The 18,526-nt window shown below is 35.7% G+C and overlaps 1 protein-coding gene across 2 annotated transcripts in view; it reads left to right on the plus strand.

Moving 5' to 3' along the window:
• Positions 1-1,839: 1,839 nt before the first annotated feature.
• Ccn (cellular communication network factor protein Ccn) overlaps positions 1,840-18,526 on the plus strand; it is a 64,240-nt gene continuing 47,553 nt past the window's right edge. Inside the window, exon 1 of one of the 2 annotated variants that reach the window (XM_017162916.3) lies at positions 1,840-2,362. The gene's annotated coding sequence lies outside the window, so the exon portion shown is untranslated. Of the gene's footprint in view, positions 2,363-15,569; positions 15,585-18,526 lie in introns of those variants that run through there. The other variant, XM_017162917.3, reaches the window with a different exon arrangement.

An 18,526-nucleotide genomic window follows, 5' to 3' on the forward strand; every position in this document is an offset into this window, starting at 1 on the left:
TTTCATAATAAATAACGAAGGCATTACACGAGCATAATCAAGCATAATGCCATTGTGTAACATCAAATACGAGTGAGAGCGTATATTGTATTGACTCAACCGAGAATCTGGATGGAAGATGCCCTCAACAAGTGGCAAAATCTTTCTCTTACCCAGCGATTTGGTGTGGATTTTTGCATAATTTATCTTGTTTGCTTGTTAAAATCCAAGGAAAATTCGTACACAAAAGACCGCAAGACAAGTATTGGTGGCCAGCGGGCCAAGAACTAATTTGGCTAAGTAAAGATGAAGATAGAGAGTGCAATCTGGTGTACAAATAGAGATAGAAAAAACTGCAGTCTGCATTAAATTGAAACGCTTCACCAAGCAATTTAATTTTCAAAAAAACGATAGGTATATATCACTTATCCCTCCCAGAATTACTTGCTTGTCTTTCCTCTATGCTTTCATCGATTTGTGCCATCCATCATGTCCATCAATTGCTGGGTCTTAGGCCCTGAGACAGATAAATCAGTTAAGCATCGTCATGTCAAGTTAACAGGCGATTACAAGGGGATTTACCTGACCAGGATATGTGAACGTGGCTGAAAGGCTTTTGCAGAAGGTCAAGATGAGTCAGGAGGAGACCTTTTTCCCTTAGACTTTTAGAGGATATTAAATTGTTTTAAATATTAAACAGATTTAACTGTTAATTAAGCTAAAAATGTAGTGTTCATAAACTTTCTCAGACATCTTTAAAGACAGAGGCTTTCATCTTAAAGAGAACCCAATTAACTATAGCCTTGACCAATGCATCAAATTAACTGGCGATTACAAAGGGCTTTCGACACGGACACCCAGGGATATATATGTTTATCCATATATATATATACCCTTACGATAACCAATCAAGTGTAGGCGACGCAACAAGCAAATGACAATTGAAAGAATAACAAGGCGGACAGACAGACACAGACACAGACAACACAGTCCTTTCCACAAGCCCGCTTGTTGATAAAAGAAATTAAACACACACAAAAAAACACAGAAATAAAAGAAAGTTAAGCCCGCAAGACAATTGGCAGCGGGTGGGGAAATGTTCAAGGGGGGGTGGGAAATGGTTAAAAGGGGCTTTCCTTTCTGGTTTGGGGATCTGCGGCATTTGTCTCGACTGTCGACTCTGTCTCGTTGACATGACGTTGCGCGAATTGTGCGCCAGGATTGTCTGCTCTGCCCGGCTCCTTGTTCTGTATTCAGTATTCTGTGTTTTTCGGTTTGCTTTTGCCTTTGCCCGTCTGTTGTCTGCCTACCACCAAGTGAGCAACACGCGCCAATGATTATGTTGCCGTTGACAATGACAACAACAACAGCAGGAGGAGCAACAGCAGGAGGAGCAGCAGCAACAGCAGGAGGAGCAACAAAGGGAGCAGCAGCAGCAGGAGCAACAACCATAGCAACAAGAGTCTTAAGTAGCAGCACACAGAAAGAGCAAAAATTTTACTATTAAATTGAAAATTATAGTGTCACTATATAAATATTTAGTTAATAATATTAATAACGATATTTCCTGTTATCAATTGTATTAACTAAATATTTATATAACTTCTAAATTGTTTTTCCAGTGCATGACCAGCGATATTAGCAACACTACCAGCCCCCATAAGAAGCAACAGCAACCAGCAACAGTCAAGACTCCGAAAGGAGTCTGCAACACAACTCAGCAACATTTAGTTGGCAACATTCGGACTCCTGTTGGCGGCAAATGTTCGGTTGCACGAAGCTTTTCATTGACTAAAAGTGACGCAGGCGCAGCATTTAACTCCGATTTAAGACCAATCCTCCTTCTTCAGTTTCAGTTCGTTTCTGTCACTCGTGCGTGTTGGTCACACGCGGCGTATGAGTGATATCTGCGGTGGGTCAAATTCGTTTTATTGGATTTTTGGCGCAAGTAAGCACACAAAAAGCCGGCTAAAGTGTCGCTCCTCGTGTGTGTTTGTGTGTTGACGGAAATACTTTGAGCAATCGAAAGCAAAAAAAAAATACAAAAAAATATAGAGAGAGGGAATAAAAAAAACCAAAAGAAAAAGTCTTGGAAAATTAACTTGGCCCATTCGTTATATTGCGAGTATTGTTCTTAGTGGTTATATATTTTGTTTGGTTTCTGCCCAGGCCCCCTGCCAGCCCAAAAGTAGGTTAATTGACGTGTGTTGTGGGCGTGTATCTACGGGGGAAATAATAAAAATATATATACTACGTACGAAAACAAATAAGAGAGCTGCTTGCTGTCCTCGGTGAAGTGGTCAATTGCCCCAGCCAGAGGCCCCTGAACCCATCTACTACAGTATATCATAAGGGTGTGAGCCTTGGCCCGAGCTTATTAAAGGTATGTAAAGGAGACTGTTTTTATCGGGAAAAATGTAAATTGTATTAAGAAGGCTTAGAAAGTAAGAAAAAGTAATAAATGCAGGCATAAGAGGCTGCGAGTTAATTATGAAAAGCAAAGAAAATTTAAAGAAAAGTGTGGGAAAGGTTGAGCGGGAATGGGTTAAATTTAAAGGGAAATAAAATTAATATAAATCTGAAAATGTCGTAAAAAGTGTTTATATTTATTTAACAAATTTTTGAAATATTAAAAAGTTCAAAAATTAAAGTGAGCTGCCTTGTTTATATTAAATAAATAAAAGGGCTATTCTAAACACTTTTTTTAATTATTCCTATCATCAAAAATGTAATTGCTATCGACCAACTAAACTAATGGCCTTTTAAATAACTTCTTTTGAATTTTATGGGGGGTCATTGCATTGGCCTGCCGTAAATTTCCATAATTTATCAATAATGGTAGCACAATGCATTTGCAAAATATCTATTGTTTTTAGCTGAATGAGTCTAGCCAGCGATAAATTATTTTCCCTTTGGCCAATTTTAATTAGTTTCTGATATGAAAAAGGCAACGGAAATGTGGGAATCAATGAACTGTCAGTTATGGGCATCGATTAAAAAATATTTTATGAGTACAAAAAATGAGTTAAAGTTGTAAAGGGAGTAAATATAATATTTAAAATTTAATATATTTTTTGAAAGAAGAAAGGTAATATATTCAAATAAAAGTATAATTATAATAATTTATTTAAAAATGTTTTTTTATAGATTACCTAAACCTTTTAAATTTATTTTCATTACATATATTTTTTTAAATAAATATTTTTTTTATTAATAATATTTTTTAAATATTTATAATATTCAAGTTAATTGAAGTTACTTTTACTTGATCTCATTTTAAAATTTACATTTATAATTTAATCCCAATTAAATACCCAATCCTTTTTAACAAAATTTGTAATGCAATTACTCTTAGTTAGTCAAATAAAAATATTAGTTTAGAATCCTGCATTTTAAACATTTGATTTTAATTGCAAAATGCCTGACAAACTATTCCTTAATTAGCCACATAATCCAGATGAATTTTTCGTCTATTGTCGCATTGACACTGCAGCAAAAAACATGAAAAAATAAATATATACAATATAGTATTTATATATATAATGCCAAAAGGGAATTACATTGCATAACCAGAAACAAAACATATGCAAAATAAACTTCAAACAAATGTCCCCAAACACACAACAAAAATTAAAAAATAAACAAAGTGAGCAAAGGGTTCTGGGGTGGAGGAGTGGTTGCTTTTCGGTGCCTTAAAGGCAACTCGCAACTCTGTTGCACAAAATTATTAATTCTTTTTTTTTCCCAGCTCCAAGTTGTGGCTATGAGTGTGTGTGTTTTTGTTGGTTTGGTTTGGTTGGGGGTGTGTCAAAATTTAAAAGCATTCCTTTGGACCGGGCAATGTCCTGGCAGCTGCGGGTCTGTGTGAGTGTGCCTTTGCCTTTGTTTTATTATTTTGCGGAAGCTGCGAACCAACATTTATAAAAAGGTTTTTCTTGCTCGCCGGGCTACGTGAGCCACACACACACACACACACACACACACCCGGCACATTGCTCTGCATTACCGTTATTTTATGACGGAAGTACATTTAAGCAGATTTTTTTCCACGAGACTCGCTGGCACAACAAAAAAGGGCTGCTGCCAAAATAAAAGAGCAACCGAGGAAATTTAAATATTTTCTTTTACGCTCTGCTTTTCATTTGCCCGTCTTGCTAAAATTTATGGCCAACGAAATTGGAATATGCCCCAAAACAACAGCAACAATAATAAAGACACAGCACAAAGTTTACTTCGATTGCCATAAAAAATATAAATAAAAAAAAGATCATAGGGACTTTTGTGTGGCAAAAAAAAAAAGAGCTAGCTTAGGGATGGTTAGGTAAAGAAGTAGATTAATTTGCTATCGATATATTCAAGTTCTAAATAGAAAATAAAATTTAAATAATAATAGAAAATAATCGATAACAAATTTTAATAATTCAGAAAATATTTGCCATTAAAAAATGTAATTATATAGTTAAGTTTTATATTGAACAATCGATATATTATCGATAATATTCCATTGATATATTATCGATAAATATATCGCTCATTCAAATCTGCTTACGAACAATCAATTATAATGAATAGTATTGGTTCAAAATAAAAATAAACTAAACTAAAAACTATGTAAGAACCGAATTTTTATGAATACATCTTTTAATTTTAATCGATAACTTATTATTACTTATTTTAGATATGTAATCAAATATTCCATTTAAAGAATTTAATATATTCGATTTTACTTACCAACTTCTCGGCCTAACACAAATCCATTTAATAAAACCCAAAAAACCAAGAAACAAGAAGTCGCGTCCCTGAAATTCCCCCTCACATCGCTACCACATATTTCATTAATTGAAATTTAATACAATTACCAAGGCGAATGTGTGGAAAGCCAAGTGAAAGTCGGCACCAAAAAACACACAAAAATTCAAAACATCCACACACACACATTCGCCCAGCTCTGCTCTGGGCTCCGCCGGGTGAGAGATTCTTTGCCAAGTAAGTGACTCAATAAATAAATTTACTTGCCAACTTTTTGCGTTGCTGCTGCTCTGCTCTGCTGGTGTTGTGGCCTTGGGGGACTGATTGTTGCTTTCTCAAGGTAGATTTGTGTCCCAGGCACAGGCACAGGCCGTGGCCCCAACCAAGTACTTTGCCAAAAGATCTGAGGATACTTGGAATCGTAATAAACAACACTTGATCGGGACAGGAGCAGGAGCAGGGACTTTGGCTGGGGCATAAAGTTAAGTGTACTTTTTGCTGGGGCAATTGGAATATATATTTCAAGAATTTAACTAGATAAATGAGAATAAACGGAGCCATTCATTCTAAGAACACCAAATATTTCATAATGGAATCAAAGAATATATCAAACAATTTTCCGGGAAATATTTTCTATTCACTTTGGCTTAGACCTAATTTTTCGAAGGATAGAATTGGTTGTTTTTTGAGATATTTAGCTAAAATTTAGAGATAGTATCTTAAAAAATATTGGAAAAATGTATAACATAGTCTAATGTATTTTATATTATTTAAAAAGTCAGTAAATCCGTTTTAAAACATTTTCCTAGATTTTAAAATTAGTTTAGTTTCTGTTTTAAAGAGCTCTCTCATTATTTTAATTTATAATTTACAGGTTCCAAAAGTAGTCTAACTTCAATACCTTACCATAATTTAATTATTTAATATATTTACCCAACTTTTCACTTTCCCAATTCCCCCTTTAAACCATGAATTATAGAAACCCTCTGCGTTATGATCTAATCTAAGTGAGGGTCGTAAAACAGTATTCCCAAGAATGCGAACTTGAATTTGCACAGCATTAGCACGAGGGCAACCGAAAAATAGGAAAAGCTGGAGGAAAAAAACCAGCAGAGCTGAGAGCATTTATTAAGTAAGTGAGCTATTCAAAATCAAAGCAGCGGAAAAATCCAGCATGTCGAGGAGGGTGAATGTGTCGCCTGATGATTGTCAGGCAAATGTCAAGCTCAAGCTTCAGGGGATGCGATGCTCAGCTAGTCTCACGTCTTGCACACTCCCCCCCAACTTTCCCACTGATTTTCTCCGGATTTTACCCTGCTTTTCTCACCTCTCTCTGCACCTGCCCTTGCACCTGCACAAGGTACTGCAACAATGTGCAGACATTTATGGCACCAGATGCCGTCGGCAGGCAGGTGAAATGCCTTGCCTTGAGTGGCATCGCAAATGGCAGCTGCTGGCTGCTGGCCCGCCATTCTAATGCCGCCGCCATTTCCATGACATTTCCGTGGTGCGTTTGCCGGAGCACTGAAAGCGCATTAGCTTTGTCATTTATCGCTGCATACTTCCCGGCATCTTTGTTGCCAATTCCAAGAGGGCCGCCAGAACGTTGGCTTAAAGCGTACCTTTTCACTTCGAACTGAATGCTAGCAGCTTAAACTTAAAGTTAACTTTGACTTTTGTTACAAGGTGACTTTGCTTTGCCTTTAGCTCTTGGGTTTTGTGATATTTTAGCCAAGAGGTGAAGGGATTAATATTCTATAGTTAGGGGTGGGATTTTCTTACGAGGAGTTTTCTTTAAAGAAAAGATTGATTAGGATATTTTAAGATATTTTATTTAGGCAAATTTGATTTTCATTTTAAGCCTGAGTAACCCTAAGAATAAAACTTTAATAGTTTTAAACCAAACATAGTATTTCTATACCCAAACCTCTGCTTTTAATATACACAATTTAAATATATGTACATATAAACAAATATATATTAAATATATATAACACATCACCAACCAATATGCATTTGAGGTCGGTCTCCTTTGTGCCATTGCTGCCGATGATGATGTGTGCTGACATATTTTGCTTATCAAAGTGCCACTGACAGATGGGGGGCGACCGAGCAGAATGTTTGGTTTTGGTTCCGGCCAAAATGTCAAGGTTCAGCATGCTTCGTTAGCTGCATTTTCATAATGTATATATCAAGGTTTCCTTCCCAGAGGAGAGAGCAGAGCAAGAGCCTTAATTAAAGGCTTGAATTTCCAATTTTCAGGCATTGAAAATTAATTTTATATAGACAGAAGAGGTAGTTACTCTCCTTACCTTTCACTCTTCCTTTGCATAAAAAGTGTGAACAATTTTATTGTGTGGAAAATTTGCTTGCTCACATATGTGTGTGTGTGTGTGTGTGTGTTTGGGAACATACTCTTGCATAATTTAAAAATGCCCGCATCACTCATACGCAGCGTTGCACGTGATATTTCGTGCCAGGCGGCCAAGGTAACAACAATGGAAAGGTCGCATTTTCAACGTAGTTGGAGTTTGTCTTTTCTTCTTTTTTGTTTGCTTTTTGGTTTCTCTTTTTTTTCTACCCCATTTTGTAGTTTAGCCATTGTTTGTTTTAAACTCTTTTTCATACGCTAGCTTAGCTCTATGGATTCGTGCGGGAATTTATGGGAATGTGTCAAATTTTGGTTGAAAGTTATGATTTTGGTTTCAGAGCAGGTAATTGGTTAGAAAAAATATGAGAAATCCCAGCTCAAAACCAGCTCAATTATGGTTAAAAACTTTAGTTTTGTTTGAGATATTTTTATAGCTTAATTTATAGATACAAAAAATTTGAAAAATATAAAATCATGAAAGAAAATATAACCAAAAAATCTTCAATTGAGATTTTACTTTTAAAACCGTTTTTAAGCCCAATTTATTAACTAAAATTGAAACCTAGTCTCTGTATGGTCAGCTAATCCCCTTGAATATTCTTAAATTCCCAATTTTTTTTTTTGGAACAAAGCCAAATACTTTTCAATTGCCAGCGAATCCCCGAATAGTGTCTGACAATTAAAAACTCAAAAGAAAAAAAGCAAAACAAGGCGGGTCACAGCGCAAACCCCACTTTAATGCAGCTAACCATGAAAGCGCGTTAAAAAAGCATTGCATGCACATGGACGTTTTGTAGCCCCAATACCAAGTCCAGAACCAAATCCGAGTCCAGAAACCCCACTTTGCCATCAAATATGCATGTAAAACCTGGCACAGAAGGCAGCATAGAGTATGGAGTATGGAACGAAGCTCAACAATTTTGCCTGCGGACAAGGTCCACAAAACAAAAAAGATCTAGAAAAAATATAAATCTTAAATGCCTTGACATGTGTTTACCGAAAAAGCTGAAACTTCTAAAAAAAAAAAATAAAGGTGAAAAGGTAAACTGAAACTACAAATACTCTAGCAGATTAAGTGAAAGCCGAGAGCTTGGCTGGGGAAACTTTGTTTGAAGTTTTAAGGATATGACTTTTTTGTTGTGGTTTATTGTTTAAAGCGATTTTAATATTGAAAAGAGAGGAAATATTATTTATTTATAATCTATACAGAACTATTTCATATTTTATAATGGTTTCTCAAAAGTAAATACTATAATTTATAGTTTTTAATACAAACTAAGCATTTTAAAACCACTTTTAAATATTTTAAGGCCACACCTTTGCCTTTTTAACCAAAGTAAAATACCTGAACTCAATTTTTCCCTATTTGCCAATTCATTTTCAGCAACTTTCATTGAAAAAAAAAGAAAAATCACCTCAATGTTTCAAATTTTCAAACCAGAATTTAACACTCGCTGAGGAGCAACGATACAAAAAAATACAAGTAAATTCTAGTAAAAACAACAGCCCTTAGCACTTCACTCCAAACAAGTCAACGAAAAAAATAGTGCAAAAATCCTCAACTCAACTCAACGGGTGGGTGAGTGGTCCTTGGATTCGCTGGATTGGCAGGACTAACTGGTTGGGGGTTTTGTATTTCGTCCTTTGTATTTTCGGTGTGTTGCTTAGCAGCAAATTACTTGGCATGTCAATTGATGTCGATGACAAATTTTCACAGCCAAAATAGTTTTTCTTTTGCCTCCCCCTCGCAGCAGGTAGTATTTTTGTTTAATAAACCATTTGGCTGAGACTGCGACTAGAACTGCAAGGGTTTGCTAAGGGTGTGTGTGTGTTGTGGGTGTGTGCTTTGTGTGTAGTAATATTTATGGGTTTATTTTTGCGGGAATGTGTATAATATGTAGATTTCGAAGGCAACAAACCCAAAGCGGTAAATCAAAATACATGCATTGCGTATGAGTGTTGAAACGGAAGGAGGAGGAGGAGGTAGAGGAGGTGGAGTTTTCTTGTGATTTATAAGCAATTTCTCATGTTGCAGGAAAATACTTGAGTTGCAAGCTGTATTGGGTGGGTTAGTGATGAGTTTGGAAAATGAATATAGATTTGGAATATATTTCTTGATAATTTTTTATAACGAAATTAGTTTAATAAGAGTATTTTTACTTATAAAAAAATTATAATTATTTTTTTTAAATATACATATATTTCTTATATTTTTAAAAATGCTAATTAATTAGAATTTTAATTCATTAATTTTTAAATTTGATTATTTTTGGTTAAATTTAGTAAATTTAGTAAAAAATTCCTGTTAATAATTTAATAAAACACTAACAAAAAACCAGGTTATATTTTAATATAAAATTAATATAATACTTAAGTTTTTTAATTGGTGAAAAATTATAACTACACTTTATGATATTTACTTAAGTTATTATCAAATAGTTTGCTAAAATATAACACTTATATTTACATTTTTTATGCAAATAAAAAACTTTAAAAAATATTCTTTATAAATATTTTACTTAAAGAATTTAATTAGTTTTTACTAATATAAATGTACGCCTTTTATTTTTAATTTATACTTTACTAATTATTAAATAATTTTATGTAAAATTAAAACACAAATATTATTTATTTTATATATAAAGAATTTTTTAAATATAATTAAATCAATGAATAACTATAAATTAAATTAAATATAATTAAATAACGAATTTTAATTTAATAATAATTATTTTTAACAGTTTTAATATAATTAAAGTCTTCAACCTTCAACTTCCCACAACCTCCACACATATGTATAAATGCTTATTTAATACAAATTTTCGACTTGAATCTCGCATAACTTTAAGGTCAAGTCCCCTTACAAATTCAATGTAGCAGATGGCATGCTCATCTCTATCGTTGGCTTTGCTTGAATAGGCAAATTTCTAGACATTCCCAGACACAAAAATGCTTAGATATTTTTTATGCGCAAAATAAATTGAACTTGAGGCGAAGTAGATGGATGGATGGACGGTTGGGGGGAGGGATGGATTTTTTGGGGCCCAGGGATCAGGGACTTGGGCAAAGGCAAATCATTTGGAGTAGACGAAAAGCGACGAAGCGCATAAATTGTTGGCACAAACAAGCACACTCACACACACACACAGGGATACACTGCCTTCCATACATATAAGGCGAACGAAGTTTGAAGGAGCACTTCTCGGCTTGAGTTGTGTTGCTGCTTTGAGGGATTATACCTGCTGGAAAAACGAGGGGAAATCCTTAAGCCAAACCCAAACCCAGCCAGGACGACGCTGAAAGCTCATCTCTAGAGGATTCTGCCTTAAAATTATGATTTATACTTATATTATATATATATTATATTTTTTCAGTCATTTTTTCGTGTAGTTACTGCTGCTGAGAGTCTCGGATTTAAGTTGCAAAATTCGTGCTGTCTTTGGCTAGCCCCCAAGGCAGTATTTTTTACGTTTAATCGCCGCCGTAGCTACGATATACGAGTCCCGTTTGTGCTCTTCATATAGCCATAATGTGACGCAAAGTGGATCCAGAGGTGTTTCCTGTTACCCCCCCCCCAGTACCAAGGATAAAACTGTCAGGCGAAAAGGTTCGATCCATATAGAGGCCACATTTATTTCGGGTTTCTCTTTTTTCGGGCAAATCGATATTAATACACCTTCAAAATAAGAGTTTGTTATGTGTAATCAATTTTTTGTATTGCCAAGTCATAAGTGTACATACTTTTTTGGGTAACTATTACCGGTTTTTTTCGGGACTTTTTTGTTGTTTTGTGAAAGTTTAAACTTTTTTTCAACGGCCAAATGTGGCCAAGATGATGATGATGATGGTGATTGCGATGATGTTAAGAGGATGTCAATGGGTTTGGCCTTGCCTAAGAGTATTTGCTAAGCATTTGTGGAAATTACTTTTGGCATAAAAATCGATGCAAGATATTGGTAATGATAGCAAAAAAAGGGAACAATAAACACACAGAAAGAAAGTTAATAACTTTAAAAAATGGTGGATAAAAATGTAATTAAAATGGAATTTAAATAGTTAAAATAATAAGAAATGCTAATTACCTAAAATAATATTTTTTTTATACTTGTAAAATCCCAAACAATTATTTTAAAATATTTTCTCAACTTTAATAACTTTTCTTAAAGTGCAAAAGGGGGGGGTTAACTGATATGGAAAACTAAGCACTCGATGTGGGTCAATCAGCTAGTGTGCTTTAAACCAAGTTATAGCCAAGAGAGTGGGATGCTCGGCTCCATTATTGAGCACCTAAGCTGGGGATAATGGAATAGGAAATTTGCCATCAATTGCGTCAGTTTCCAGACACCTGTTTCAGCCGTTTTTGTGGAAAATGATGACCACAGGCGACTGCTCTCACTTTGCCATCTAAATCGATTTGCTCAATTATTGAAGACTTTGGCAAGAGGGGGTATTGCATTCTAATGCAAGTTTAATAATGCCAACTGCAATATATCGTAATCTCTTTGGCCAAGAGAAGAGAGAGCTTTAAGGCCAAACAATGCTCTTTCTCTGCTCTGTGTTTGGCAGCACTTTCATTTTGTTTGTAATGTGTCCAATAATAGTGGCATTACGCTCATTTAACATGCACGCACACACACACACAGACACACAACAGATGGCTAACACACACATGGTAGGTTGGTGGTTGTGCGTGGGCATTGGCACATAAAAATGTCCTTAACCCACTAACACTAGTGGGGGTAATATTAGCATAATGTGCGTGAGCCATTCTGGAGTCCGGGTTCCTGCCGTACACACACATAAACACACAACCGAAACCGCTTTGGTCCTGCAGTTTGGCCAACAAACACACACGCATACACACACATCATCGTAGCCGCTGTTGCCATAAACAGACATCGAGGCACTTTGACAGTAAAGTTGTTGGTATACTCTTTCGGTGGAGGGTCTTTGGCGGGAATTTGGGAAATTTGGAACTGAATATTAGTTAAAGTGTTAATAATATTGTTAACAAGAAAGGAAGCTAACTTCGGCACGCCGAAGTTTGTATACCCTTGCAGATTGGTTTTGATGTTTATATTATAGATTTAAATGCTGAAAACACACACAAAACAGAGTTTCATTACATTTTACCTATACTTATTATGTTTACAGTTTGACAGTTACAGTTTTACATTCCCAGCTTTACATTTTCTCTACATTTACCGATCGTTTATATGGCAGCTATATGATATAGTCGTCCGATTTTCATAAAATTTTTACCAAAATTCTGAAATAATATAAAATGGCTATATCTCAAAAATGATGCAAAAATATTGAAAAACAGCAAAGTTATAATTTTTTTTCTAAAAATTTATCGAACATTTGTATGGGAGCTATATGATATAGTCGTCCGATCCGGCCCGTTCCGACATATATAGCAGTGAGAGTATATAGAAGACTATATGCAAAGTTTCTTTCAGATAGCTTTAAAACTGAGGGACTAGTTTGCGTAGAAACGGACAGGTGGACAGACGGACAGACGGACAGACGGACAGACGGACAGACGGACAGACGGACATGGCTATATCGACTCGGCTGTTGATGCTGATCAAGAATATATATACTTTATAGGGTCGGAAACGTCTCCTTCACTGCGTTGCAAACTTCTGACTGAAATTATAATACCCTGCAAGGGTATAAAAATTATTAATTTAATTTTAGAAGTCTTTAATATTATACAAATTCAGATTGAACGTTTTTTAAATCATTAAGGATATTGCTTTAGATTTTATACTTTTCTTAGAAGTTTATAAAAGTAAGAAATAGTTGTTAAAAATATAGAAAAATATATGTTTTAGGGTATCTGATATACCTATTTTATCCCCCTTATTTTCATCTCCTCGATGATATATTCGTCAAGCATATTATTTCCATTATAACAAATAAAACTCTCTCCCTTTTTGGCCTTGAATATCATCTCATTAATTCCCCAACTGCTGGGACATCTTGTTCCTTGCCATTTCAGAGCTTCACATGCATTTCTAGGAATTTTCGATGTGTGTCCTGGCCTGGAGATTTGGAGTAAAATTGCGAAACGAGTTTGGTGCATCCGTTTCCTTTCGCTATTTGTTCCATTTCGCTGCGTGCGAGCCTGCAGAGCTGACTACACTACTATTTCGTCCTTGCTATATCAATGTTATTGTCAAATTTGCCATTGTGTGTGTGTGTGTGGGTTATGTGTGTAGAAGGATGTAGGATTTGGGCCTGTTCGGTCAAAGATTAAACACATAATGGGCGCGTGCTCTGGCGACTCTATGGGCCGCGTTTTTAATAACATTTTATGCCGCTCCTCGGGTTCTGTTCTGGTTTCACAAGCCGAGTCGAGGCTATGTTTGGCAATAAATGAGCCGTTAAATGCTTTAAGTTTGGCCGGAACAGGGTACATGTGTGTGTTTGTGTCTGTGGTAGCCATTTTATTGCCGCTTTATTGTGGGCCAGTGGCAGGGCCTTTTGGCCAAGTTAAGCGTCATAAACGGGTTAATGACTTGGAAGTTGCTTTTAATACACGCAAAACAAGAAAAAAAAGAGAGCTCACACGAATTCTTTGTGGTAGAACTCAAGTGTTTTCCAGCTTCTTCTTCTCGTTCTCGTCCTGGCTGTGTGTCTTTATTGCTGATCTGGGCCTCGCATGGCGCATTCTTTATTGGCCGTTGCTGCTTCGTTTTTGGTTCTGGCTTTTATCAATTTAATGTCGCTTGTTTGTTTTGCCGCAAAAGAAAAACCCGCAATATGATTATTTTTTTATGGCCAATTTTTAATTTGTTTACACACATCTTGGGGGGGTCAGGGGTGAGCAGTCGCTTTTCCTTTATCGTTGCCTGTCGGTGTGCCTGGGAATTTGTTAAGCCTTTTTTTTGGTCTACCAGTTGCGTAGTTTTCACCCACATTTTTCCATCCCCCCTCTCTTTCTGCCCTCAATTGCTGGCCATTTCCGGTTTCGTTGGCCCACAAAATGGTTTCTCATTTTTATTTAACACTAACATAGGAATGCTGGGGGTGATTTGGGGGTTAATGGCGGTGTGTGTTTCGGCATAAATATTTTATGAAGCCAGCTTTTGATTTATATCTGGTTATGGCAGGCGTTTTAGGTGTTAATAGTTTCGTGCTGTTTGCCTAATGATTTGTCCTTTGTTCTTTTTTTCCCTGTCCATTGCAAGTGCTCATAAATTTTGTCGGCTGTGGAAAATTTTATATTAAAAATAATTTAAATTTAGGGTAAAAGGAAGATAGACATAATTGTTTTTCATAACCTTGCAGGGTATTATACTTTTATTCAGAAGCTAGTAATGAAGGGAAGAAGTCATTTCCAACCCTATCTTTAATTCTTTCTTTCTGAAATTAATTAAGAGACAAAAGTAAATAAAACTCTTATACTTTCTTACCCTTCTAAATACTCACTTAACAATACAAAACACAGCTCATCAGGCAAGCTATCTACCGTTGAAAACCATTAAAAGATATCAAGCAATTCAAACCATATTTGGAGAGGCTTATATTAAGGACAAATTCATTTGACATTTGTCTTTACGACATCCCCTTTATTTGTATACCCTTGCAGGGTATTATAATTTTAGTCTGAACTTCAACTCGCCTGAGTTTTCTTTTTTGTTTATATAAAAATATAGTTTTCTTAAATTCTTAGAAAAAATAAAATTTCTGCAGATTTGGTTGGGATTTATCGATGATTCCTTTCTTCTATTCCAGAGATTTTGGGTGTTTTTGTATGAATATAATAAGAACTTGCACTTTTGCAGCGAGGCAACACTTTTCCGGGGGTCATCCAGAAGGGTTGAGATGGACACGTCACAGGTAAACACAAGGGGAGGCGCACCACAACAATATTTATCAGAGGGAGAGAGGTTGATCGAGAGACAGAGAGATATAAAGAGATAGATCGGGAGAGAGAGGGAGATAGAGAGAGGGAGATAGAGAGAGGTTGAGCTGTGAGTCGAGCTGATAAGAGAGCTGATAATTTCATAGAAACAAACACACACACACACACTGCTTGTATGAGAGCGCGTGCACTGAGAGCTGAGCCGAGCTTATCAGCTGCGCTCTCAGCTGCACTCTCAGCTGCGCTCTCAGCTCCACTCTCAGACGCTAGTGTGCTTTTTTTTTTTTTTTTTTTTTTTTTTTTTTTTTTTTCGATCAAGCTCTCTCCCTCTCTCGATCAACCTTTCTCCCTCTGGCTACCTATTAATAGAGGTGCATCTGCCGCAGCAGCTTCAGTCACTGCGCGCCTCCCCCTCCCCTCGTGACGTGTTCATCTCAACCCTTCTGAATGACCCCCGGAAAAGTATTGCTTCGCTGGAAAAGTGCAAGTTCACATTATATTGATAGAAAAACATGGAAAATCTCTGCAATCGAAGGAATGAATCATCAATGAATCTCAGCCAAGTCTGCAGAGTAAAGATGAAAGGCCACAGAGTGTCCTTTACTGCGGGTAAGTCCAAGCCAAAACCCTTATTTTATATCCTTGATTAAGTTAATTAATTAAATCAAAACATTATTTACAATATATCAAGTTATATTTTTGGGTTTTAGTGGTTAGGTTACCATCCTTGCAAGGGTATACAAACTTCGGCCTGCCAAACTTGACTTGTTTATGGCTCACTTTTTATTTGGCTTTTCTTTTTGTGTGTTTCTTGGCTCACGTGCACTTCATTTGGTAATTACCTCAGCTCCGAAATGCGACATCGTTTCAAAAATTTGTCGAGTTAATGACAAAATGTTGGAAATTGCCAGCGTTATAAAAGAGAAAGAGAGAGAGAGAAGGCAGTGAATAAATTTACACACTCACACACATACACACACACATACAGAGAAGTGATGGCGGCACACGACTTCCGGTTGCCATTTGCATTGGTAGGAAGGAAAAGTCACGTCGCAGCGTTTTACTCGCCCGTCTTGGTTCCTAAAAGTGTGCAAAAGTTAATTTGATTTCGCTGTAAGTCAGACACACAAAACTAAATTCCACAAAAAAAAAAAAAGAATGGAAGAAAATAAAAAGTCAGAACCCAAAACGCGACGCCTTTGCCAACTCGGGCGAAAAATCAAAATTTCCGCACATTGCCTATTTTTCAAAGCAACACTCAGGCTGTGTGTGCTGTATGTGTGCGTGTGTCTGGAGGCAAATTTATTTGGAGTTTATGCACACGTATGGCTCCTGTCTGTCCTGTTCCTGCTGTCTGAGTATTTCTACCGAATCGTTTCTGCCTTCAGTTGCCGCCTGATAACCTGCAAATATACACATATGTCTGTATATATATTTTGCAATAATTTTTGTAGCAGTTGGAGTGTATATTTTACACTTAGAAAAAATAGGTATAACAAGAATAATAAATAAATTATTTTTTAATAATTAAATTTAATTTTATTTATGATTTTTATTACAATTATTAAATCTACAAAATACCCTTGAATATGTGTGCCTTTGAAAGCCTATTACCTGTTGTATAATTGATTTTTAAATGCTTTAAAATATTTATAAATTAAAATGTAACTAAAATAAATATCTAGATAAGTTTACCTATTTTAAAATATTTTATTTATATTTTTTTGACAGTGCATTGGCATAAAGTGAGTCAGACTTTGTTGCTTTGAATCACGTGCTGCCAGCCTCGGCCGTCATTCAATGTTGTCAAAAATTTATAGCAGGCTGCCTGTGTAATAAGAAAAAAAAAAAACGCGATCCAGGGAAGAACTCTAGTACCTATATCTATAAAAATGAATAAAAATAAGGCATAAAAGCATGCAAATAAAATTAACAAAAGCGAAATACAAGCAACGAGCAGCATTTCCTGCACAGACCCCCTGGCTGCTGCTTTGCTTTCCTTCATTTCATTTCATTTCGTTTTATTTTATTTTATTTTATTCGTTCGACAAGTTGTTCAAACTTCTGAAAAGGTGTTCTGGAAATCTCTTTGACTCAAAGTTGTTGAGACAAGTCGAGAATTAAAGTTTTCTGCAGATGAAATAAAGGAAAGTTTTTGCTTGAACTAGAGGTAATAAATTAAGAATGATTTGAATGTTGAATTGTTTTTTAATTACGGAATTAAATCTTGGTATAAATTTAAAGAAAATATTAAATTTAATGTAGGAGAATTTAAGTCCTGGAATGTCTTCAGGGACATGTGTGTGTGTGCCTGCTGTGCGCCGTCTGCCTTGATATGGCAATTGCTGGCATATTTTCCCTCTACTTCACCCTCCTCCCTTTGAGTTTTTCCTTTTAATTTTCCTTTGGCACCTGCATCCGCTCACATTTTCTTTGTTAGCTTGGGAATGATAAAATCCAGTTGAATATTTCATAAAAATCAATTTGGTAGAGAATACAAGCGTATTTATTATTCTGCTTATTTTTTTTTTCGGTGAATTTCGCTGGAAAATGAATTTAAAGAAATGAAATGAAATGAATTGAATTATGTCATAAATGTGCTGCGCAGACAGGAAGGCGGCCGGAATCAGGCCTCAGTTGGCTGCCAATAATCCCATTTAGCTCCATCAAATTGTTATTGATTTATTATTTTGGTAATGCAATTTTCCCCCCAATCCGAAGCCACTCGGGCCCCTGAATTATGAGCCGCAAATGGCGTCCGAAACCGCGAATCCTGAAACTCTGAGCTCGAAAGAGCAAACGTGACCAGGACGCAGCGGTCACTCAATGAAATGTGTGCGGTTTCTGGTTTGGCGATTTGGTTTGGTTTTTCGAGTTGCTTTTGTTTTGTTTTTCCCTATTTTCCTTTGACAGCCTTCATATTGATCAGAATTGGGAATTAATGGGGGGAAAATTATATTAAAATGTGTACACAGGGCGTATGGGTAATATTTATATAATAAAGCTTAGTAAGTAATTAGTTAAGGGGGAAAAAACTGTGGGTAATAAGAGAATTAATATTTTTTCAAGACAATATAATTATTTAATTAAATGGGACATTATTAAAAAATATTAAAATGGATACCAGGGCGTATGGGTAATATTTATATTATATTGCACAGAAATTCACTTTGAGAGAACTTAATTTTCCTAAGAAACATAATTTTTTGTACCTATATATCTTGACTTTTAATAAAATTTAAAGTTAATTAAATCCTAGAAATTATTATAATATTCTCCACTCCATTTGCATCAAAATTTCCATATTTTCCACTAGTTTTCCCGCTCAATATCAAAGCTTTTCCCCATAATCACCCTTGAAATAAAACCCTAGACACTCTCACAACCTTCAAAGTCGACCACTAATACCTTAACCTTAACCACTATGTAAATAATTCAACAAAAATTAAATCGTGCATAAAAATAACTAAACGCAGCCAACTTGAACCATTTACACTCAGAGAAACTACCACAAAAAACATGTATACTTAAGGCTAGCCGCAAAATCCTTT

Source organism: Drosophila kikkawai, chromosome 3L (assembly GCF_030179895.1).
Source record: "Drosophila kikkawai strain 14028-0561.14 chromosome 3L, DkikHiC1v2, whole genome shotgun sequence".
Classification (NCBI taxonomy): Eukaryota; Metazoa; Arthropoda; class Insecta; order Diptera; family Drosophilidae; genus Drosophila; species Drosophila kikkawai.